Below are 24,459 nucleotides of genomic sequence, written 5' to 3' on the forward strand. Positions count from 1 at the left end.
AACATGTACAATAAACACGACAAAGTGGTCCTGAGGTCAATCATGATGGGGCCATGCAACAGCTCACGGGACAAAGGACACAGATCCCATTGAAAACATCCAGTTAGATACCAAGTCCCTAATAATTAGCAGGACACGAGCTTGGACGGCACATGTGGCTGGACCAGAGAGGCCCAGGGCGCCAGCCTTGAGGATGCACCTGGGCATCCAGGGAAATGGAAAAGGCCTTGAACTAAGTACAGTGTCAAGACACCGCCTCGCGGGTGTACCTCCCACTGCCCAAGTGACCCTTCTCAAAGAACGAGCCCTCCTCTGTGTGTGTGTGTGTGTTTTAAGATTTTATTTTATTTATTTATTTGACAGAGAGAGGACACATCGAGAGAGGGACACAAGCAGGGGGAGTGGGAGAGGGAGAAGCAGGCTTCCCGAGGAGCAGGGAGCCCAATTCGGGGCGGGGGGGGCCTCGACCCCACGACCCCGGGATCATGACCTGAGCCAAAGGCAGATGCCCAACGACTGAACCACCGAGGCGCCCCCTTCCTGTGTTTTTAAAAGAGAAGGATACAGAGACCACTGCGAGCTCAGCAGAGGTCCCCCCATGGAGAATTGGCAAGGACACGGTGGGGGCCCCACCTCCTGAGAACCTGGCTGAGCTGGGAAGGAAGGAAGAGACACGCTTGATCAGAGAAGCAGCATCAAGAGGGCTCCTGACCCTGCTCTCGATTCCCCAATTCTGAAACGACCTCAGCCCCCTGGCCTGGAAGGGGGTACCCACCTGCCCTGTTCCTCACTGTGGCCTGCAGCCCCTTCCCCACTCCTCTCTGCAGGAGTCGCAGCTGCCACCAGCCATCCGCTGTGCCCACCATCAACACCAGCCCTCGCTGTGGGCATCGCCCCATCGCTGCGCCAGGTCTGAATTCCTGGTGGTCTCAATTTCCTGTGACCACCCTTCAACTCCCTGCTCCTCAGTCTTGACCCCTTCTTCCTGCCAATGACCTCGTCCTCTGCCCCAGTTATGCCCTTGACCCTGTCACCATCTGTAACTGTCCCCCTTCACCCCCACTCTGGCATTTCCTCTCAACACCCCATTCTCAGATCATCACCTACCCCCCAGCTCAGTCCTGCAGATGCTGACCCCAGCACTCCGGAGCCCCCACACTGTCATGCCCTCACCTTCAGCTTCAAGCTGTGCTCTCCGCTCCTGCTTTACTGTGCGCAGGTGGGAACCCCAGCCTGTCCAGCACGACTGCCCCAACTCTGAATGAACCAGCAGAGCCACAGACTAAAGACCACACCTCAGAGAAGTGCTAGGCCCACTCTGTAGAGGCCGCTTTTAGGCAGCTAACTTGAGCCATGGAAACCTGGAGAAGGTAGAGCGCCCACAGTCACCCCAGCCCCGTGTCTGAATACAAACAGGCCGATCAGGTGACCCACCCCAAAATAGCCATAAGCCCTAGCGGCCCAATGGGCCACGTACACCCGGACGCGGGTACCAAAAAAGGAAAATTCCCTACATTCCCGTACCTCCTCACCTTCCCTCTTTAATTGCAGCCCCGCACGCCCGCCTCCTGGCAGATAGTCTCTCCCTCCCTGTCCCTCGTGCTGTCCTGCCCACCCACTGCTCCCCTGCGGTGTATTCAATAAACTCTCCTTTGTTCTGCCTCACCCATGGGGCCGGCCTCCACTGGATTGGGTCACCGCACATTTGGTGGCCCCCATCCAATCAGGATACCCCACACACTCGATGGCACTAATTCTTTGAGAAATCTTACAGCTTCCTTTGCCTCTTCTCCCTTATTTTCATGCTCAGCTGCTGATATGTTTCATGAGAAGACAGAAGCCATCAGACAAGGATATCCACCTACTCGAACAATCCATCTGCCACTACTCCCCACCTCCCCCACAATGCTTCATCCCGCTGCAAGGACCCGGACCCATGTCCCCAGGACCCCTCCAGAACCCCTGTCTCCCAGCATCAGCTCTCTCCTGCCTCTGGGTACTTCCCATCAGCACAATGATTATCCCAACCTAATCTGAAAAACAACAAATGGCACTGGATGAGACAAGGACGTTTGCTATCACTACTTCTATTCATATTTGTACTAAGGTTCTAGCCAATGCAACTGGGCAAGAAAAAGAAATAAGTGGAATAAGGATAGGAAGGGTATAAAAAATTCATTATTTGCAAATGACATTGTGTATGATAAAAACCTGAATGATCCTATAGAAAAGCTATTAGGATTAATTAAAACAGAGCAATATTGGCAGATACAAGGTCAATGTAAACAATAATTGTATTTACAAATACTAGCAACAACTAGACCATGAAATATTACTATGCTGTTTATAGAAATACAATAGTATCCAAAATCATTAATGTCTAGTTATAAGTCTAACAAAAGAGGCACAAGACCTATGCACAGAAAACCACAAAACCTTTTTTAAAAGCATGAGGGAAGACCTGGCGAATAACAGGATCCACCATGCTCATGGGCCACAAGCCTCAGAACTGGCAGAATGTCATTTCTCCCCAGCTTATCAAAGGTCCAATGCAATCCCAACCAAAACACAGTAGCTGTATTTGAAACTCACAAAACTTATTCTCCATTTTATGTGAAATGCAAAAGGCCAAGAACAGTCAGGACAATCCTAAAAAAGAACAAATCTGAAGTACTCACACTATTCCATAACAGAACTTAATATAAAGATTGGTAAGTAAGACTATGAGGTATTGGCTTGGGGGTAAACAGACCATGGAACAGAAGAGAGTCCAGAAACAAATCCACTAAGTGTAGACACTCAATTTATGACAGTGCAGAGCAGCAGAAAAAGAACCTTTCCAACAATGGAGCTGGGTCAACTGGACAGGCACAGGTAAAAAAGACTCATCTTTATCGCTCCCCCAGCTGCACTGTGCATCTCAGCGGTAAAGGTGAAGCCACACGGTTTCTACAGACTGGACACCAAGAGCGCTGTCCCTAAATGACAACTTGAACCACATCGCAATTAAGAACTTTTGCTCCACGAAAACCCTGTGAAGAGGGTGAAGAGCCAAGCTACTGACTGGAGAGCATGTCTGCAAATCACAGACCAAAGGACTTCTCTCTGGCTCACATAAAGGACTCAAAACTCAGCAGTAAAAACCAAACAATCCAATTAGAAAATGGGCAAAATGTGTGATCAGACATTTCATGGAAGAGGATATAAAGATGGCAAAAAAAGCCCATGGAAAGATCTTCGACAGCATTAGCCATGAGGAAAACGAAGATTAAAACCATGTGAGGTGTCCCTGCATACCCATCAGAATGGCAACGGTCTCCCACATTGCTGGTGGTCACATAAAATGGTGCAGCCACTCTGGAAAACAGACCTGCAGTTTCTTAAAAACGCTAAGCATGTGCTCACCATATGACCCAACAGCTGCACTCTCAGGCATTTGTCCCACATAAATGGACATTCAGGTTCACACAAAAACCTGGACATGAACTTCACAGCAAATTTATTCATAACAGCTCCAAACTGGAAACATCCCATGCCTTCAATGGGCAAATGTTTAACCAAACTCTGGTCCTCCCACATCATGGAACACTCCTCAGCAATCAAAAGGGTCCGACTTTGAATGCGCACAGCCTGCGTGGATCTCGAGGGCACTGGGCTCCTCCCTGACAGCCACACCCTGCATGATTCCATTTATAAAAAATCCTTGATCTGGTAAGATCTTAGGGCGGGGGGTGGGGGCAGGAGAAGACGGTGGCCATGGCTACACAGGGCAGCGCAGGGTCCTGGTCACGGAGCTGTTCTGCACTTGACTCTGGTGGTCACACAAACCTATACGGTTAACAAGACTGCCCAGAAGTACACGCACACGGTGTGCGCACACGCAGATGCACGTAACACTGGTAAATCTGGAAAGGTCAGTGGAGCGTGTGGACGTCAGTGTCCTAGATGCCCTCGGGGGACTGCGTGGTGGGGGGAATGCGTGCCAGGGGGAATGCGTGCCAGGGGTCTGTCTCTCTGAACTACTTCTCACAACTGTATGTAAATCTACAGTGATCTCAGAAGAAAATGTAAAAGTAAAGGGAGTGGAAAAGGAAGGCCTGGAGTAGGAAATGGCATTGGTGATACATGGTTAGCGCTACTAAAAAGCAAAAGGAACCTTTCCACCCAATAGGGAAATGGGCCAAGACCCTCCACTAGCACCTCACCTCAGCCACGCAAGGTGCCTCCGGCCATCAGGCAGTCCCTCCCCCAGAGCGGAGACCAGCGGTGGGGAAGGCACAGAGGAACGGTGATTGTCCCGGACCACCAACAGGGTGTCCTGTGTACACGTCCTCCGCTGCAGGCGCTGCCCCAGTGGACACGTCTCCAGGGGCACGGCTAGATCGGACATTCCCAGGACAGGTGGCCAACTGGGACCCAGGCTGTGAGCTCGAGTGCTGTACCAACGTCCAGCTCCCTGCACCTTCAGGAAATGCGTGCTCAAGGATGACGGGCACGAATGGCTTCCCAAGCACCTGGCCTCATCGGCAGCAGGGAACCACCAGGATCATTCCAGCAGCAGAATGGGAGGGACCAGCTGTCACATAACTCTCACTTGGCCCAGCATCAGAATGCACTTTCAGAGACCAGCCCTACGAGGCTGGAGAGATTATTACTCCTACTTACGGCCCAGGGCGGCAGGATTCTTGAGGGCGGAGCCACACTACACTGTTCTACGGTGGCTCACATGCTCACCTGTCATTCTAGGCTCACAAGCATCTCAAAGCCAACACAGGAATGGAGTTAACGGGCTCCTACCCCAAAAGAGTCCTTCCTCCATGCCCTAATCACTCAGAGTGGCATATGCCTGTCCCTCGGTCCTTCTGCCAGCCTCCCACCACCGGGTCTCAAGGACCGACTACGGGCAGCCCTTTGGTGCACCTGACTCCAATCGTGCACTGCGGCCTGCAGCCTCCTGTGGTCCCTGTGACTGCCCTGGGTCCAGCCTCCACTCCCGGGAAGTGAGTGCCTGCTCTGGGAACACCCTTGGAACTGGCCACCCGGTACCACGGCTCAATAACCTTGACACCACAATTGTCACCAGGGCAGACCTCAGCTCCGGAAGGCCTGCATCTCCTGCTCACTCCAGCTTTTATTCATTTCTTCCACAAGCAGCGGTCACCACTCCTGCTCCTCCAGGGCTGGCACTCAAGGGAAGGGTGGTGGATGATCGACACACCCACAAGGTGCCATCTCGTGAGCAGGAAGGAGCATCCAGTCCAAGTGAAGGGTCAGTGTAAAGACCCAGAAGGAAGACACCTCGAGAGTCTGAGAACCAGGAAGCAGGCAGCAGCAGCATGGCCAGGCCCTGGTTCCCACTCGGTCTGCATCTCCCACCTGCTGTTCTGCGTCCAGCTGGGGCCCCAGCCTGTCTCCGTCCTGTAGCCCCAGGGCACTGAAAATGCTCACGGGGTCCTGACAGCGCTATGGAAGGCCAGAGCTTCTCACGCAGCCCAAGGACGTCCTGGGACCTGGGCCTGCACGGGTTTCCACCCGAGCAGTCAGCAGCCCTGTTCATCCCCCACCCAGGACACCATCCCAGCACCGTCCAGCCAGGCTGGATCTCTGTCAGTCCTGCGAGCCTTGTGCCGAGGATGGACAGGCTTCCTCACATTTCCCCCAGTATGTTGGGGTCCTCTTTGAGAACTCTTTTTTACTGTGAAGTGTGATACAAATACAAAAGTGCATAAAGCACACATAAACTAGACACACGAGACCATGTGAGCACCACCTGTCAGGACAATGAGCAGGCGCCGGAGCCTTCCCCTCACCCCTCAGTTTTCGTCAGGTTTTCTACCTATGCGTCCATGCACACCTTCCGAACACGGAAGTGTGGGATGCGTCCACTCCAAGTGTGTGGTTCCAAGTCACTCTGGCCGCCCAGAGCCGCCCAGCTGCCCAGCACCATCGATTCAACAGCTGCTTCTCCCCCTGGTTCCGCAGCGCCACCCTGGTCAGAAAGTTCCCACATGGCTGAGCCTGTTCTAGATTCTCGACTCTGCTCCACTGGCCCATCTGCTGACCCCTGAGCCTGCAGGAGAGGTCGTCCTGCCTGCTGCGGCTCTATGACCGGTCTCCCCTCGAGCTCCCAGCCCTCTGTCAAGGACCAACTCGCCCGGCCTCAGCTTCCTCTCAGACCCTCGCAGGAGGCCTGCGTCCTTTCTCAGGGATCCTGGTGCTCCTCAGACTCCCCTACCATAGAGCCATAGAGCCAGATGAAATTGAAGTTATCCTGGTTTCTGTCCTGCAAAAATGAAATTTCTTTGGCTCAGTGACAACTGCCAGGTGACAAGCCCGTGAGGGGATCTGGGAGGCCGCGGTGGCCAGACTGGTCACTACACCTGTGTGGGCCACACGAGGCAGGGCCCACAGCGAGCTCAGCAGCAGTGCCTGCAAGGGGCCAGAATCTGGGAAGGCCTCTCCCCAAACATCAGGAGGCTCCCCAAAATTGGGAGGCCTCGCTCCCCCATTTTCTTTCCCTTTGCCATCCAAAATAAAGCTAATAAACTTACAGCAAGGTGTCAGGGGCCTAGCCAACCTCATGAAAGAAGTCTGGCTGGAGGCATCTCCATTTGAAAAGAGGCTCGCTGAGCAAAGAGAAAAGCCAGCCCTTGGCTAGGAGAGATTAAGGACAGAGGGCTTCCCGAGGCCCCTGGTCACCTGGAGGCCAGCACAGGCCCCAGTCCCTTGGCGGCCACTGTCCCATTTAGTCTCGGCCTAATCACCCCAATGGGCCAGGACCCCATCGTGTAGATTTGGAAATTAAGGTCTGTCAGGTACAAAAAGGTCAAAACCGCAAAGTTGTAACCCTGGGTCTGCTCTGACTCAGAATGCGCGCCCCAACAATGACCCTCGGGCATGGAACAGTGGTGAGGGAAGCTGGAGGGGGTGTTGTAGACAAGACACATGGGCCAGGGGCGCCTGGGGGGCTCAGTCGTTAAGCGTCTGCCTTCGGCTCGGGTCATAATCCCAGAGTCCTGGGATCGAGCCCCGCATCGGGCTCCCTGCTCGGCAGGAAGCCTGCTTCTCCCTCTCCCACTCCCCCTGCTTGTGTTCCCTCTCTCACTGTGTCTCTCTCTGTCAAATAAATAAAATCTTAAAAAAAAAAAAGACACATGGGCCAGACAGCCTTAGAACAAGAGCTGTACAGCTGTAGATGACCGACTGCGCACACATGTACCCACAGCGAGACCTGCCCCCAGGAGCCTAGTAGAAGAACTAGAGGGTCAACAGAGTGGAAGGGAATTCATGTTAGTACACAAATTCCTGAAGCTGGACGGAAGAAAGGTGGGAGCCACTGGACAGAGAGGACAGCAAAGGGGAGGAGCAAAGGGGAGGTGTCCAGGGAATGATGGAGGTCAGAAAAACTCAAGGACATGATAAAGGGGACTGGTAACACATAAGCCAGCAGAATCCCCATGGACCTAAAGCCAGCCAAGAACACCATTCCTCTAGGGGTGCAGGAGATGGGGGACAGGACACATAGATGAGAAAGCATAATTTGTGCATCCCACCCGGCTATGCAGACAGAGAGACTAACTGACATCATTTCCAACTTTTGCAAGACAGAATTAGGGACTACGGTACAGGACAGAATATAATTTCCATCAACCTGGCAGTGTAAAGTGACGGTGTATGGGAAAAACATCCTGACGACTTCAGGATCTATGCACAAATGAACTGAAAACAGGAACTCAGATATCTGTGCGCCAATGTTCAACATGATTCACAATAGCTAGAAAGCAGAAATTCAAATGTCCATCAGCAAATGAAAAGATAAACTTGGTCTATCCACACGGTGGAATATTCAGCCATAAAAAAGAAGTTAGTTCTGACACATCCCACAAACGTATTGACAAAAGGACACACAGTGTGTGATTCCACTTGGAGGAGGATCAAGAATAGGTAAATTCACAGACACAGAATGCAGGCTGTCCGGGGCTGGGGGGACTGGGGCGGGAATTGTTTAAAGCGGACAGAGTTGGGGCGCCTGGGTGGTTCAGTTGGTAAAGCGTCTGCCTTCAGCTCAGATCATGATCTCAGGGTCCTGGGATCAAGTCCCGCACTGGGCTCCCTGCTGAGCAGGGAGTCTGCTTCTCCCTCTGCCCCTCTCCCCCGCTCCTTCTCTCTTTCTCTCTCTCAAAAATATATAAATAAAATCTTTAAAAAAATAAAGTGTCCTTAAAAAAAAAAAGAAATAAAAAAAAATAAAGGGGAAGAGTTTCTGTTTCAGGTGGCTAAAAGGTTTTGGTAACGGATACAGATGATGACCACACAATATGGAGGATGTACTTAGTGCCACTGAATTGTACCTAAAAATGGTTACAATAGTAGATTTTAGGGATGCCTGAGTGGCTCAGTCAGTTAAGCGGCTGCCTTCGGCTCAGGTCATGATCCCAGGGTACCAAGATCAAGTCCCACATTGGGCTCCTTGTTACGTGGGGAGCCTGCTGCTCCCCTGCTTGTGCTTGCTCTCTGTCTCTCTCTCCCTCTCTCTCTAACAAATAAATAAAATCTTCAAAAATAAATAAATAAAAGAAAAAATAAAGAATCCTATTAAAAAAACAATAGTAGATTTTATGTCATGTACATTTTATCACAATTACGAAAAAAAAAGCAAAGGCACAGGTGACTAGAGGAAGGGGAGGAAAAGGAGCCCGGTACCAGCCCCGCCCTCACACGAGGCTGCATAAGCAGGGATGGAGGTTCGCCCAGGTGGTGGGAAATTGCCCAAATGACCTATTTTCAATAATCCTGTGACCAGCCATGAAGCTCGTATTTTTACCCTAAGACTGTTCTCGGATTATTGTGGGATGCAGCAGATAAGTAGTTCATACTTAGCACTTGTAATATCACAATTCTGTCATCCTGGGTCACTGAGAACCAAGATTCTTGGCATGGGAGAAAAAAGATACAAATACAAGAGCAAGAGCAAGGAGGTAAAATAAAATTCCTGTATCTTAAATATGACCTGGAAGTATCAATAAAACTTGTAATGTTATTTAGTTACTTTATTTTTTTTTTAAAGGTTTTATTTATTTATTTGAGAGAGAGAAGGGGATAGAGAGAGCATGAGAGGGGGGAGGGTCAGAGGGAGAAGCAGACTCCCTGCTGAGCAGGGAGCCTGATGCGGGACTCGATCCCGGGACTCCAGGATCATGACCTGAGCCGAAGGCAGTCGCTTAACCAACTGAGCCACCCAGGCGCCCTTAATTACTTTATTTTTTTTTAAAGATTTTATTTATTTATTTGACAGAGAGAGACCCAGCAAGAGAGGGAACACAAGCAGGGGGAGTGGGAGAGGGAGAAGCGGACTCCCCGCGGAGCGGGGAGCCCGATGCGGGACTCGATCCCAGGACCCTGGGATCATGACCTGAGCCGAAGGCAGATGCTTAACGACTGAGCCACCCAGGCGCCACATGTTATTTAATTTAAAACAAACTTCCTACTTCTGTCCACTGAAAAGACTCAGAAACAGTGAGCAGCCCAGCAGCAAGGAGCACTCCAAAAACCCAGCCTGAAATCTCCATTTTCCTTAAAAATGTCTTTGTAGAAATGGCTGATTCCAGGCCTGGGGCTGGAGACGTCCGAGCTGAACGTGCAACATCTTGTCACAGCAAGCAATAAGGGAGCGGTCAGACTCTGGGGCCCACATCAGATACTCCCACTGCCAAACACGGGACGAACGTGTACTGATGTGGCCAGAAGAGTAAGTGGGATGGGCTGAAACCTATCAAACCCAGACACTGAAATCCACACTGAAAACAAAACAAGCTCATTGTCAGAGAATTCTAACTCAGTATTTTGAAAACCGTAAAATAAGAGAGAATTGGTCAGTTTGTTTTGTTTTTTTGTGTTTTGTTTTTCTCATGACTGCAAGTGCACTCCTTAATCCCATCACCTAGTTCACCCATCCTCCCCCCAGACTCCCTCCGGTGACCATCTGTTTGTTCTCTTCTCCTATATGAACCCTACCAATACCTGATGTGGGAAAATTTTTATCAATCACAAAAAAGACAACTGGACAATTGTGCCACACAATGGAAGAGCAACCATCTTATATACAGCAGTCTTCTCAAACAATAAAAAACTAAATAGAATCTGATTAAGGTTTGATACGAATACCAGTTTCTAGGAAATGTGGGAGACAGAGAACGACACGTCAGAGGGCACCACAGAGCACAATCAGAAAGATCGATGACGCGGGAAACTATAAAAACAAGTGACCACGTTTCTTCAACAAATAAACTGAGTAAGAAAAAGATGATGGTCAGGGAACCTATATACTTAAAGAAGCTTAAAGACATGTGCAACATATGTACCTTTTTTGGATCCAAATTCAAACAAATCATAAAATGTATAACGATGAAAAAAAATGTATAACGATGACATTTATGAGACAAATAGAGATTTGTCTAGTTGTCTCCCTCTGTGTGTGCTCTCTTTCTCTAGCTCTCACCCTCTCTCAAATAAATAAATAAAATCTTAAAAAAAAATAAGGACTTTATTTATTTGTCAGAGAGAGACAGCACAAGCAGGGGAAGTGGCAGGCAGAGGGAGAAGCAGGCTTCCTGCTGAGCAGGGAGCCCGATGCGGGGCTCGATCTCAGGACTCTGGGATCATGACCTGAGCCGAAGGCAGACACTTAACTGACTGAGCCAGCCAGGCGCCCTAGGTGTTGTGGTATATTTTTAAAGTAGTCCTTCTAGGGGCGCCTGGCTGGCTCAGTTGGTAGAGCCTCCGACTCTTGATCTCAGGGGACTCTTGATCTCAAGGTCATGAGTTCAAGCCCCATGCTAAGTGTAGAATTTACTTTAAAAAAAAAGCATTCCTTCTAGAAATAGATACAAAAATATTTACAGAGTGAATAATATATTTGAGATTTGCTTCAAAATAATATAAAAGATATAGGTGAAACAAAACTGACATGAGTTGGTAATTGTTGAAGTTGGATGATGAATATATGAGGACCATTGTATTCTACCTACTTGTATAGATGTTTGAAATTTTCCATTAATAAAAGCTAAAAAAAAATTGATTTCACTAGAGTAGACCATGTGCTGGAACATAATCCAAGATTCAGCAACTTTATAAGGAATGAAAACAGAGTATGTTCACCAACCATAATGGAATTACATTAGAAATCAGTAACAAAAATATATCTGGAAAAATTCCCAAATATTTGGAAGCTTAAAAGCATACTTCTAAATAGCCTACAGGCTAAGGTAGGAATCAAAATGGAAATTATAACATATTTTGGCTGAATGAAAATGAAAACATACATATCAAAATATGTGAGATACAGTTAAAGCAGTGCTTAGAAGGAAATGTTTACCTTTGATTGCTTAAATAAGAAGGTAAAATGAATGACCTAAGCTTCCACTTAAGAAGCTAGAAAAAGAGGGGAAAATTAAACCCAAAGTAAGTAAAAAAAAAAAAAAAATACTAATAAGAACAAAAAATGATGAAATACAAAACAGACAAATAGAGGAAAATATTGAAACTAAAAGCTGTTCCTTTCAGGGGCACCTGGGTGGCTCAGTCAGTTAAGCATCTTACTTTGGCTCAGGTCATGATCTCGGGATCCTGGGATGAAGCCCCACATTGGGCTCCGTGCTCAGTGGGGAGCCTGTTTCTCCTTCTCTCTCTGCCCCTCCTCCAACTCGTGCTCATGTGCGCACGCGCTCTCTCTCTCAAATAAATAAAATCTTAAAAAAAAAAACGAACTGTTCCTTTGAAAATCACAATAAAATTGATAACTAATCAAGAAAGAAAACAGGGGTGCCTGGATGGCTCAGTCAGTGGAGCGTCTGATTCTTGGTTTTGGCTCAGGTCATAATCTCGGGTTTGTGAGATCAAGCCCCATAATGGGCTCCACGCTCAGCAGGGAGTCTGCTTGAGATTCTTTCCCTCCCCCTCCCCCTGCTCATGCACGCATGCTCTCTCTCTCTCTAAAATAAATAAATCTTTAAAAAAAAATAAAAGACAAAATTACCAATATCATGAATGATAAAGGGGGCATCACTACAGACCTCACAGACCATGAACAGATTAAAATGGTAATGTTCTGAACAATTTATGACAATAAACTCAACAACTTAGGTCAAGGGTCAATGAACTAGAGCCCACAGACCAAATCTGGTCTGGCACCTGTTACTGTAACTCAAGTTTTATGAGAATTTAGCAGTACTCATTTGTTTATGTATTGTCTATGGCTGCTTTGTGCTACAACACCACATGGCCTAAAAAGCCTAAAATATTTACCATTTGGCCCTTTATAGAAAAAAATTGCCATGTTTGACTTAGATAAATGGGCAAATTACCTGAATGAAACAAATTACCAAAATGAACTCAAGAAGAAACAGAAAACCTGAATAGCCCTATTATCTAGTAAAGAAATTAAATTTGCAGTTAAAAACTTTCCCAAAAAGAAACTCCAGGCCCAGATAGTTTCACTGGTAAAGTACATCAAACATTTAAGGAAGAAATAATACCAAATCTACAAAAGCCCTTTCTAAAAATAGAAGAGAAAGGAACACATCCCTACTCATTTTATAAGGCCAGCATTACCCTGACTCTAAAACCAAAGACATAACAAGTTAAGAATACCACATGCCAATTTATTTATGAATAGCTTCAAAAATCCCTTAAAATTATTGCCAAATTGAATCCAGTAATATATAAAAAGGATAACATATCATGACCAAGTGGGATATATTATAAGAACAAAAAGTTGGTTTAACATTTTAAAAATCAAAATAGTTTACTATTTTAAAAAATACAATCAAATCAATAAAACCAGAAAAAGCATTTGGCAAAATTCAACATCTGGTCATAATAAAAAAACAAACAGGGACACCTGGGTGGCTCAGTCCGTTAAGCGGCTGCCTTTGGCCTGGGTCATGATCCCAGAGTCCTGGGATCGAGTCCCACATCGGGCTCCTTGCTCAGCAGGGAGCCTGCTTCTCCCTCTGTCTCCCTCTGCTTGTGCTCTCTCTGTCAAATAAATAAAATCTTTAAAAAATAAATAAATAGGGCGCCTGGGTGGCTCAGTTGGTTAAGCGACTGCCTTCGGCTCAGGTCATGATCCTGGAGTCCCGGGATCGAGTCCCACATCGGGCTCCCTGCTCAGCAGGGAGTCTGCTTCTCCCTCTGACCCTCCTCCCTCTCATGCTCTCTGTCTCTCATTCTCTCTCTCGCAAATAAATAAAATCTTAAATAAATAAATAAATAAATAAATAAAAATAAAAAAACAAACAAATTTAGAAAACTAGGAATAGAAGGAAACTTCCTCAGCTAAATCATGCCTATGGGAAAAGAGTGATTACTTTCCTCCTAGGATTGGGGCCACCAATCCCGTTCAACATTATACTAGAGGTCCTAGCCAGGGCACTAAGTCAAGACACAAAAAGCATGTAGATTGGAAAGGAAGATGTAAAATTCTTTAGATTTAGAAAGCATATAGATAGGTATGTAGAAGACATGTAGGAAATCCTTAGGGGGTGTCTGGGTGGCTCAGTCAGTTGAGTGTCTGACTCTTGATTTCAGCTCAGGTCATGATCTCAGGGTCGTGAAATCAAGCCCCACATTGGGCTCTGCACTTCACATGGAGTCTTCTTGGCATTCTCTCTCCCCCTCTCTTTCTGCTCCACCCCCCCAATAAATAAATATAAATAGATAAAATCTTAAAAAAAAAAAAAAAAGAGGGATGCCTGGTGGCTCAGTAGGTTCAGTGTCTGCCTTCGGCTCAGGTCATGATCCCAGGATCCTGGGATTGAGTCCCACATCAGGCTCCTTGCTGAGCAAGGAGCCTCGCTTCTCCCTCTGACTGCCCCTCTGCCTGCCGCTCCCCCTGCTTGTGCTCTCTGACAAATAAATAAAATCTTTAAAAAAAAATCCTTAGTAATCTATAATTGGGATACTAGAATAAATATATTTAGCAAGGTTGTGAAATACAAGGACAATATGTCAAAATTAACTGTATGTCTCTGTGCTGCCAACAAACAATTGGAAAATGTAAAATGTTCATTATCATTTACAAAATTAGTATCACAAAGTATATAATACTTTGACACCCCCTTCAAAAGGTAGAGTCTAATCCACTTTTCCTTCAGTATGGGTTGGACTTAGTTACCCCTAACAAACAGAAAACAAGCCCAAAAAATGGCAGAAACTGAACAAACAGAAAACAAGCAAACAGAAATGGCAATGTATAACTTCTGAAGTTAGGTCATAAAAGGTAATGCAGCCTCTTGCTTGCCCTCTGTTGGATCTCTGGTGCTGGAGGAACTTAGCTGGTATGCTGGGAAACACGGAAGCAGTCTACAGAAAGGCCCACATGTGAAGAGCTGAGGCCTCCTGCCAACAGCCAGGTGAGGGCACCACCTTATAAGCAGACCCTCCAGCCCCAGTCTAGCCCTCAAACAATGCAGCCCTGACTATCCTAACTGCAACCACAGGAGACCTTGAACAAGAACCACCCAGCTAAGCCATTTTTTAATTCCTGACCTACAGCAACTGTGAGATAATAAATGTTTATTATTTCAAGTCACTATATTTTTTTTTAACATTTTATTTATTTATTTGACAGAGAGAGAGAGCACAAGCAGGTGGAGAGGGAGAAGCCGACTCCCCGCGGAGCAGGGAGCCCGATGTGGGACTCGATCCCAGGACCCCGGGATCATGACCGGAGCCAAAGGCAGACGCTTCACTGACTGAGCCAACCAGGCGCCCCGTCACTATATCTTTTTTTTTTTTTTTAAGATTTTATTTATTTATTTGACAGAGAGAGAGACACAACGAGAGAGGGAACACAAGCAGGGGGAGTGGGAGAGGGAGGAGCAGGCTTCCCGTGGAGCAGGGAGCCCGATGCGGGGCTCGATCCCAGGACCCCGGGATCATGACCTGAGCCGAAGGCAGATGCTTAACGACTGAGCCACCCAGGCGCCCCCCAAGTCACTACATTTTAAGTAATGGGATACACAGCAATAGACAATACAATGTGAAAATTAGTAAAAGGAGACCTCATTTAGAACGCAGTCACGGGGCGGCCAGCAGGGGGCGCGCTCCCGTCAACTACACACCAGGGGGGCTTCCAAGCGGCGGCTGCTTTAGCTACCACGGCACCGGCCCCGCCCGAAAGGAGGAAGCGCTCCTGCTCCCCCGGCAGCCGCGGGGCCAAGGAGGAGAAGCCACTGCGCTGCCGGCTCCCCGTTTACTCCCGGACTGTTGACCGACAGCAGGGCCTCCCAGGTCCCCCTCCCCTCTGTAAAAGAGCTTTGCTCGCCTTTGCTCTGCAGACCTGCCTGTGGATTTGCCAGAGCTTGCTTGTTCCAGGTTGCCATTCCCTGCTGTTCCCGAATAAACCCATTTCCGCTGGTAAAATAGCCGGCAGTTTTATTTTTAACATTACTTGTGATCAGAAGTGAGATCCAGAAGACTCCCAACAACTCCGAGGCTGCTGGACCCACAGAGCCAACTGAGCGTACTGCTTTCCTACCCACCCTGGAGTTTGAGGGTAAGTTTTCTCCTAGATTTCAAGTTCTGCTCTCCATGCCTTATGCAAGATCTGTTTTAAAGCCTTGTTTTTTCCTGAGAATACCCATTTGGTCTTCAGTCCAACTCCTATTTGGAACTGGACTCTTCCTACTGGAACCGTGCTGGCCTCTGGTCTGACTCCTGGAGCCAGGCTGTTCCCGTTGAAACTGCACCGTTGAGGGATTCTTCTCTTTGCTCTATAGAAAAACCCCTAAGAAACTGGATCCCAGTGATCAAAATGCTTTGAGGGTGTCCTTCCTACTGGGACTCTGCCCGTTTTACATTTAAATAACTATGGTCTCGGGCGCCCGGGTGGCTCAGTCGTTAAGCGTCTGCCTTCGGCTCAGGTCATGGTCCCAGGGTCCTGGGATCGAGCCCCGCATTGGGCTCCCTGCTCGGCGGGAAGCCTGCTTCTCCCTCTCCCACTCCCCCTGCTTGTGTTCCTGCTCTCACTATCTCTCTCTGTCAAATAAATAAATAAAATCTTTATAAATAAATAAATAAATAAATAAATAACTATGGTCTCTCCACATGCTCATTTATAAGCAAATGGACTGACTTACCCAAAAGTAATTTAGAACATTAATGGCCATTATGGGGAGAAAAGGGAGGGAGGGAGGGAGAGAGGGAGGAAGAAAAAGGGGAAAAACCTGAATGGGACGTGTATTTTAAATGGTATCTTGAGGCTTCTAAATGTTTTCAGGATTCTAAGTAAGTATGCCTCCTTGAAAAATACTATTTCTGAATTAACTGAGGCAAACAAACAATTGAAAGGAGTCAAAATGGTTTCTGAGGCCTCTTTTCCCCTTCCCCATCTTCTTTGTCTGCACACACAGTGACTACTAGTGCTCAGGCCCACCTCTGCTGTTTTCCTCTGTCCTCTCTGCCAGACTTCCATTTCCTCTGAACCTCTCCCCACTGGCTCCTCTCCTGAACCCATTAAAACCTGCCCCTTTACACTTAGGTCTTCTTCGGAGCCCGGGTGGCGCAGTCAGTTGAGTGTCGGACTCTTGATTTTGGTTCAAGTCATGATTTCAGGGTCAGGAGATGGAGACTGCTTAGGAATTCTCTCTACCGGGGCGCCTGGGTGGCTCAGTTGGTTAAGCGACTGCCTTTGGCTCAGGTCATGATCCTGGAGTCCCAGGATCGAGCCAGCATCAGGTTCCCTGCTCAGCAGGGAGTCTGCTTCTCCCTCTACCCCTGCCCCGTCTCCTGCTCTCTCTCTCTCTAATAAATAAATAAATCTTTAAAAAAAAAAAAAAGACTCTCTCTCCCTCTCCCACTGCCCCTACCCCTCCCCACCCACAAGCACACTCTCTCGCTAAAAAAATAAATATAAATAAAAATTTAAAGTTAACTCTTCTGCGGCACCTGGCTGGCTCAGTTGGTAGAACGACTCTTGATCTCAGGGCTTGTGAGTTGGACTCAGGGCTTGGGAGTTGGGAGTTGGAGCACCACGTTGGGCAGAGAGATTACTTAATTAATTAATTAAAAAACAAAGTTAAGTCTTCTGAGGCTCTAAATTAAACCCCGGGGTGTCTGGGTGGCTCAGTGGGTTAAGTAATCTGCCTTCCGCTCAGGTCATGATCTTCGCCCCATGATCTTCGGTGAAGCACACGACTCATGATCTCAGGGTCACAGGTTTGGGCCCCATGTTGGGTGTAGAGATCACTTAAAAAATAAAAAAATCTTAAAAAAAAATAAAGGATGAAAATGATAAGTATGGTGCTGGGCATGCTATTGCAAGTCCTTTTGAAGTCACTGAGAGGGCACTTTGACCTCTGGCTACTTCAACACACAAGCTGTTCCATGCCCTTATTTTAGCCTGCACCTCAGCCAACAGTAAAACCATAAACATTTATACCAGTGGTTGGTGAGCCTTTGGGATAGTTCATGACTTTGGAATGTTATGGAAACAGACAGGTTTCCTCACCTACAATGGGGATAAAATTTAAAATGGCTCCTATGTCCAAAATGTATTACATGCTATACTTTGCTGGCTGCTCCCGCTATTATTAAGTTTCCTGGGCATTCCAGACTCGACTCCCTGGAGGCCAGAAGGAAACCACCTCACTGCTTTTTCTGTCAAAAAATGCTGCTTTCAAGGAAACCAATAGCCAGACCTCTGTCATGGTCCAAAGGGATGTTCTCCCAAATGATGATTTGGAAAAGTTGACAAGAGAGATCCAAGAACTGGCCCCAGAGATGAAAAGCAGTCTTAGAAATCTAGTAATTATTATTGGCTCAATAAGAAGAGAATTCTGGTTTGGACCAAATAACAATCCAGCCCCACCAGAAATTCTAAAATGCGCACTACTTCCCTCTGTACATGCATTTAACTATTGGTCTACTGACAGAATGATAGCATTCATGAACCAATATTGGTGGGGGAAAGGATGCAGAAAAGTGCCCACCTTGCTCTTCCCACCTGTCCAAAGTATAATCCAGGGAAACTTATTTACACAAGTGGATTTCAGACAGCTTTTCCCATCTCATGGGTATAAATATGTTTTACTTATGGTTTGTATGTTTTCTCCCTTGACTGAAGCTTGCTCTTTCAGACAGGCTAATGCTTCTTCTGTGGCTAAAATTCTGTTAGAAAAGATTACTCCTATCCAGGGACCCCCCTGAACTTCAGAATGATCAGGGAACTCATTTTACTGGCCAGGTGCTGTGACAGCTCTGTGCTGTCCAGCCAGCTTTACGACACTTCCACTGCGCGCACCATCCTCAATCCTCGGGCTTAGCTGGATGTACTAATGACGCTATTAAGACTCAACTGGCACCATCCACAGAGACCCTCCAAATACCTTGGCTAAAAGCACTGCCTCCGTCCTTCTAAAGCTCAGATCCACCCCCTTGGGAACTTATAGATTCTCACCCTTTGAGGTAGTCACAAGACGTCCAATGCACTTGGCTTCTCCCTCCTTTGACCCACAGTTGATAAAAGGAAGTATGTTTCAATATCATAAAGGTCTAATTGCTTCCATTAAAGTAAACATGCAGGGCACCTGGGGGCTCAGTCGGTTGTGCCTTCAGCTCAAGTCCTGATCCCGGGGTCCTGGGATCGAGCCCCGCATCGGGCTCCCTGCTCCTTGGGAAGCCTGCTTCTCCCTCTCCCACTCCCCCTGCTTGTGTTCCCTCTCTCGCTGTCAAATAAATAAAATCTTTAAAAAATAAAATAAAATAAAGTTTGGTGTAAAAAAAAGTACACATTCCGAAAGTTTTATCCTGGCCTCCACAGCTTGCATGGTCTGGCCCCTGCTCACCTTGCCATCTCCTTGCACACCTCCTCTCCACTTCCCACTCAACACTGGCCTGCTTCCTGCTTCTACACCTTGGAAGCCTCCAGCTCCAGGTACCACAGTGGCTGGGAGCTGAGCTTGGAACCAGACTTGGGTTTGAAATGGAAAGAAGCTGAGGAGATCGGTCAAGTCTCTTGACCTCTTTTCCTCAGTTTCCTTATCTGTAAATGGAATGATAATCATACTTTCTTTATAAGGTTCTTATGAGGATTCAACGAGTTAACAGTACTTCTGGTATCTAGCACAGGGCTTGGCATACTATTGCCTGCCATCTGGTTTTGTATGGCCCATGAGCTAAAAATGGCTTGTACATTTTTTTTTTTAGATTTACTTATTTGACAGAGATCGAGAGAGAGAGAGAGAGAGAGAGAGAGAGACAGCACGAGCGGGGGGGGCGGTGTTGGGGGGACAGAAGGAGAGGGAGAAGCAGGCTCACTGATGCAGGACTCGATCCCAGGACCCTGAGATCATGACCTAAGCCAAAGGCAGACACTTAACCAACTGAGCCACCCAGGTGCCCCACTATCCAGCTTTTCACAGGAAAAAAACCCTGCCAACCCCTGGTCTATCGCATGTTTGATGCTATCATCTTCATCATCACTCCCACTTTGCATTAGCTGTTCCTTGTGTCTGGAAAGTTCTTCCATGGATCTTAGGATAGCTCACTCCTTTTCTGTAACTCAGATCACAATTTAAATATTACCTCCTTAGAGGTCTTCTGCGGTTACCTTGTCACTCTCTTTTCACCCTGTTCTAATTGTTTTTTAAAGACTTTATTTATTTATTTGACAGAGAGAGAGTGCACACGCGTGCACAAGCAGGTAGGGAGGGGCAGAGGGAGAAGAAGACTCCCCGCTGAACAAGGAGCCCCACACAGGACTTGATCCCAGAACCTGGGATCATGACCTGAGCTGAAGGCAGACGCTTAGCCGGCTGAGCCACCCAGGCGTCCCTCTAATTTTTTTTTAAGATTTATTTATTTGAGAGAGAGAGAGAGCGTGCGTGCACACGCACACCTGCGTGTGGGGGAGGGGCAGAGGGGGGGAGAGAGAATCTCAAGCAGAATCCTCGCTGAGCATGGAGCCTGATGCAGAGCTTGATCTCTCACCACCCTGAGATCAGGACCTGAGCCAAAATCAAGAGTCTGCTGCTTAACAGACGGAGCTACCCAGGGTCCCCACACTGTTCTAGTTTTTGACATGCCCTTTACTGTGTCCTGCTGTGTCCTCAGAGCTGAGCCTAGTGCATGACTTGTAGGAAGTGCTCAATAACTGGGTTCCTGGCACTGGGGGGCTAGTCTAGACTCTAACCCAGGAGCCTCTGAGCTTGTGGGTGAGCTGGTCTGATGAAAAAGACCATCACTCAGTTGTGTCTACAGGTAAGTCAGGGCTGGAAAAATGGGAGGTCCATCAGCAATGGCAAGGCTCTGCCCTGTGCCCTGTTGCACAGGGAGGGACATTCAAACCTACTGGACAGTGGGAGGGCTCAGCAGGAGACTGACCCTTCATCTGAGGCCTGGAGGCTCCCAAAGGGTCACTTGCATCCACACCATCCTCCCTTCCTTCCAAAACAGGAAAAGGTTTCGGGGGGGGGGGGAAGGGCCGGGGTGTGAAGCTTACATAGCGTATCACCCAAAATCAACAAAACCACAATGGTCACATCAAAGAATGACCCAGGTCTCAGGGAATCCCGGCACGGCAAGACAGGGCTGAGCATGGGGCTCTTCAAGCCATTTCACAGTACAACCACCCAACCCCTCACCTCCACTCTGCAGCCCAGCCCCTTCTATCGGCCTGGGATCTTGAAGATGTCAGTCACTCCTCTGCCCAAGGCCACAATCTCCATGATCTTTCTGGATCTCCATGGACCTCCTCATTCAAGCCAACTCCAACCCTCCACTCCCCCACACACTCCTCTCCTTCACAGTGAAACTTCTTTGAAGACTAGTCTGCAGGCTCCATCCCCGTGGCCTCAGCTCCCAGGTGCCCCTCTGCCAGTACAAATCTGTTCACTCTTTGGGTTCGTCATAGCTGCCAAGAAAGCACACAGCCCAGAATCCAACATCCACCATCAGACCTTATCATAACTGCCCTCACAGGGTTCCTAGCAGTTGAGCTCCTCCTCCTCTGTGGGACCCTCGCCCCTGGGCATCTGTAGAGCTAACGAGCCCCATATCTCTGTCCTCCTCTCAGCCTGTAGTGCTGATGAAGCCTTGCCCAAGGCCACAGAGCTTGGAAGGGGTGGGGGGAGGTTTGCTCTCTCCCTTCCACCACCACACGGGTTCAGTATGGTGGCAGCATGACACACACATAGAAAAGTGCTCAGGGGGCGGGTGAGGGGGACAGAGGATGGCTGCTAGTCGGTAAAGGCAGATGAGTGTTATTCAGAAGTCTGTGAGGAAGTATTTCAAGAAGGAAAGTACAAGAATTAGATTTGCGGGCGCCTGGGTGGCTCAGTTGGTTAAGCGACTGCCTTCGGCTCAGGTCATGATCCTGGAGTCCTGGGATCGAGTCCCACATCAGGCTCCCTGCTCAGCGGGGAGTATGCTTCTCCCTCTGACCTTCCCCCCTCTCATGTGCTCTCTCTCTCTCTCTCACTCTCTCAAATAAATGAATAAAATCTTAAAAAAAAAAAAAAGAATTAGATTTGCATTTCAGATCAATCCCGCTAAGGTGAGAAGGATGGGGGCAAGGGGCTAAGACAGAGCCAAGACTATTCAGGGGAAAGTGCTGTAATCCGAGGGTAATGCCACAGAGGCAGGTTATTTATTTGGTGGAAGGGATGGACAGGAAGGGCCAGAATCAAGGATATTTAGGATGAAGTTCTCAGAGAGCCTGGAGGTGAGGGAACAGCCTCCCAGATGTCTTGCTTGGGCTAACGAGTAACCGTGCAGAGGCACTAGAGTGGGGGGCTGTAGGGACTCACTCGAGCAGGAGCCTGTGTCAAGCAGGGACACCAGCAGGTAAACGTACCGCAGCCACGAGATCCTGCCACGTCCAGCATCCGCTCACACCCCAGCACTGATAACCAGCAGAAGCAGAGGACGTCTGCAGGGCCCCAGACCCGTTAGATCCCTTTAAAAGGGGAGGATTTTTGCAGCAAACTATCAGTCTCTTCGGACCTGACCCCTCTAGACAGACAGACCCCCTCAGTCTGACCACTTCAGAAAGGCAGTGGCTGCCCAAGGCTCTGCCCGGTTGATCTCCCAACAGGACCGAGATGCTTCCCTGCTTGAACATAAGGAGCGGTAAGTGCCGAGAGCTGACCCGGACCTGACTGAGACCTCATCTCAGCCGCCGCCCACAGACTGACTTCGTGTTTGGTTTGTGAACTCCCTACCCCCTTGTTATCTTGTTTGTTGTGTGCCGTATAAGAAGCCAACTTAATCACATGGTGGAGTATCACTGAGTCTGGAATCCTAAACCTGCTTTATATTAACCTTGCTTTCTGATTGAATAAAGCGGACACTGGGGAAAGACACAGCTCGTGTGTGCGCCTTCACAGCGTGTTCAGGACACGTGCTCTCGGCGGGGCACTCTCGGAAGTGATTGTGATAGTTGTGGTGTTTCCCCCTAAGAAGCCAACAACATTAACCGCTAATCTTGCGTGTCTTCCGGTGACCAGGAAGAGGGGGGACACATGAACTGCTACCATTGCCGTCAAAGTCCACCCAGCCAGATACCTGCCTGGGTTCGGTGTGTTAGGTCACCAGAGGTCAGGGGGTTCACCTCACATTGAAGTACCAAAACTGCACAGAATGGACACAGGCTGCTGATAGAGACCAAAGACAGAAATCCCTAGAACACAGATCCCAATGTTGAGTCCACAGAATCAGGAACCCTCTTCCCAGGTACCTGCCAGCCCTTTGCTGTCAGGGGAGACCAAAGTCCAGGCACACCCCAAGCAGGTGAGAGAGGAGGCTAGGACCGAACAGCAGAGCCCGGGGAGGAGGCTCCAGCCAACAGGGAGGAAATCCAGCCCACGCACAGGGAGGGAAGGAAGGAAGCACCTTCTAAAGCTTCCCCATCCCAGCTTTGATCAAGAGCTTGGGGAGCAGGGAAAGGGCGACACACCCATCACAATGAGGAGCCCAGAGCTAGCCTTTGTGCAGTCTCCTTCAGGCAGCCACTAGCCCCTTAGAGAACTTGGCCGCAGGGCCCCAGGCTGGGGCTCTCCTCACACCCCTGAAGTGAACTAGGCAGCACAGCCAGGAGCAGAGGCCTCTTCACATTTCTGGGATTCAGGACAACCCCAGTGCCGCCCGGAGAACACGGGGGAGCAAAGACACCCACGAGGGCTCACTGCTGGGCCAAGACAGGGACTGAGAAGAGCAACGTGCTGCTCCCACAGCCAGCTCCACCCCCAAGTTAAAGATCAGGAAGAAAAGGCCAGGGCTCTGAGGAGGGCTAGCCTGTCTCCGGCGTCCCTCAACCTGGAATGACTCCATACGTGCCTCGGCTCTCTGCACCCATGGAGATAATCCCACGGCTGCCTCAGCCCCTGCTCCAGGGCCTTGAGGGGCCCCAACCAGTCCCGGATCCTCCCCCACCGGCCTGGAGCGCCGGTCCGGGCATTGGGACACGCTGGTGCTTCTCACTTTGACCCTGGTCTGCGAGGTGGCGCCCAGGATCCTCACACGGGAGGTCACCGGAACCCCGGAGCGGCTCCAGTTTCTCGTCTGGCCTCGCTCCAAAGCCCACACAAAGCCTGGGCATGTCCCTTCTCCGCCGGCCCGAATTTCCCGGCTGCAAATGCAGAGACGTCTAGCGCTGCCGACCTGACCAACAGGTTGCAAAAATGGAAACAGCTCCACACGCAGATCAAGGTGAAAAGCCCCACAGGCGGCCTTCACTTCACAGGCTGCCGCTCCCGACCCGTAGCACCCTGCGCCCAGGAGGGGCCTGCAGAGACTCGCCCCCGGCGCCCGCCTCCCCGAGGGCTGGCCGGGCAGGGCTCCCGAGGAGGCCCCGCTCTGCTCTGCGCCCCCCGCGCCCCCCGCGGCCTCTCCCTCCTCCGCCGGCCTCCGCTCCCGCCGCAGGCCCCGGAAGTCCGCGCCTCACCTTCCGCCTCGCGCACAGCGCCGCAGCGCAGCCGGTCAGATGCGGGCCACCGCTCCGTCGGCCCCGCGCTCCTCTGGGCGCCGCGGGGGCGGGCCCCGCGCCCGGCTCTCGCCATGGCAACGCTACACTTCCGGCCCGCGCGGCCCAAAGCCGGAAGCCGCGGAGCCCCACGGAAGCCCGGGGGCGTGGCCGATCGGCCAGGGGGCGGGGCCTTCCCCGAGAGCACGGCTGCCGGCGGTGCTGTGTGAGCGTCTCGGTGGCCGCTGCATCCTCGGCGCGGACGGGGCGGGAGGGGCAGGCAGTCAAAAGGCTTTCGGGAGGGTGGCCATCTCTTTGTGCTGGGCTTCTAAAGAATAGTCGAAGTTCAGCGGACAAAGCAGAGTCATCACGGACGGAGGGAAAAGCATACCTAAGTGGAAGGACCCGGTGCCTTGGCGCCATGGGAAGGAACCGAGGTGGCGGTTTAGGAGGGCGGGGGAGAGTGGTCGCATAGGAATAGTGCGGACTCAAGGAGCCTC

General features: G+C 49.5%; 1 protein-coding gene across 2 annotated transcripts in view; it reads right to left on the bottom strand.

The window, feature by feature from the left end:
• PPP1R16A (protein phosphatase 1 regulatory subunit 16A) overlaps positions 1 to 24,081 on the bottom strand; it is a 35,217-nt gene extending 11,136 nt beyond the window's left edge. For both annotated transcript variants that reach the window (XM_036105888.2, XM_036105887.2), the window contains exon 1: positions 23,942 to 24,081. The gene's annotated coding sequence lies outside the window, so the exon portion shown is untranslated. The remainder of the gene's footprint in view (positions 1 to 23,941) is intronic.
• Between the last annotated feature and the right edge of the window lie 378 nt (positions 24,082 to 24,459).

The sequence above is a fragment of the Halichoerus grypus genome, chromosome 5, assembly GCF_964656455.1.
Source record: "Halichoerus grypus chromosome 5, mHalGry1.hap1.1, whole genome shotgun sequence".
Classification (NCBI taxonomy): domain Eukaryota; kingdom Metazoa; phylum Chordata; class Mammalia; order Carnivora; family Phocidae; genus Halichoerus; species Halichoerus grypus.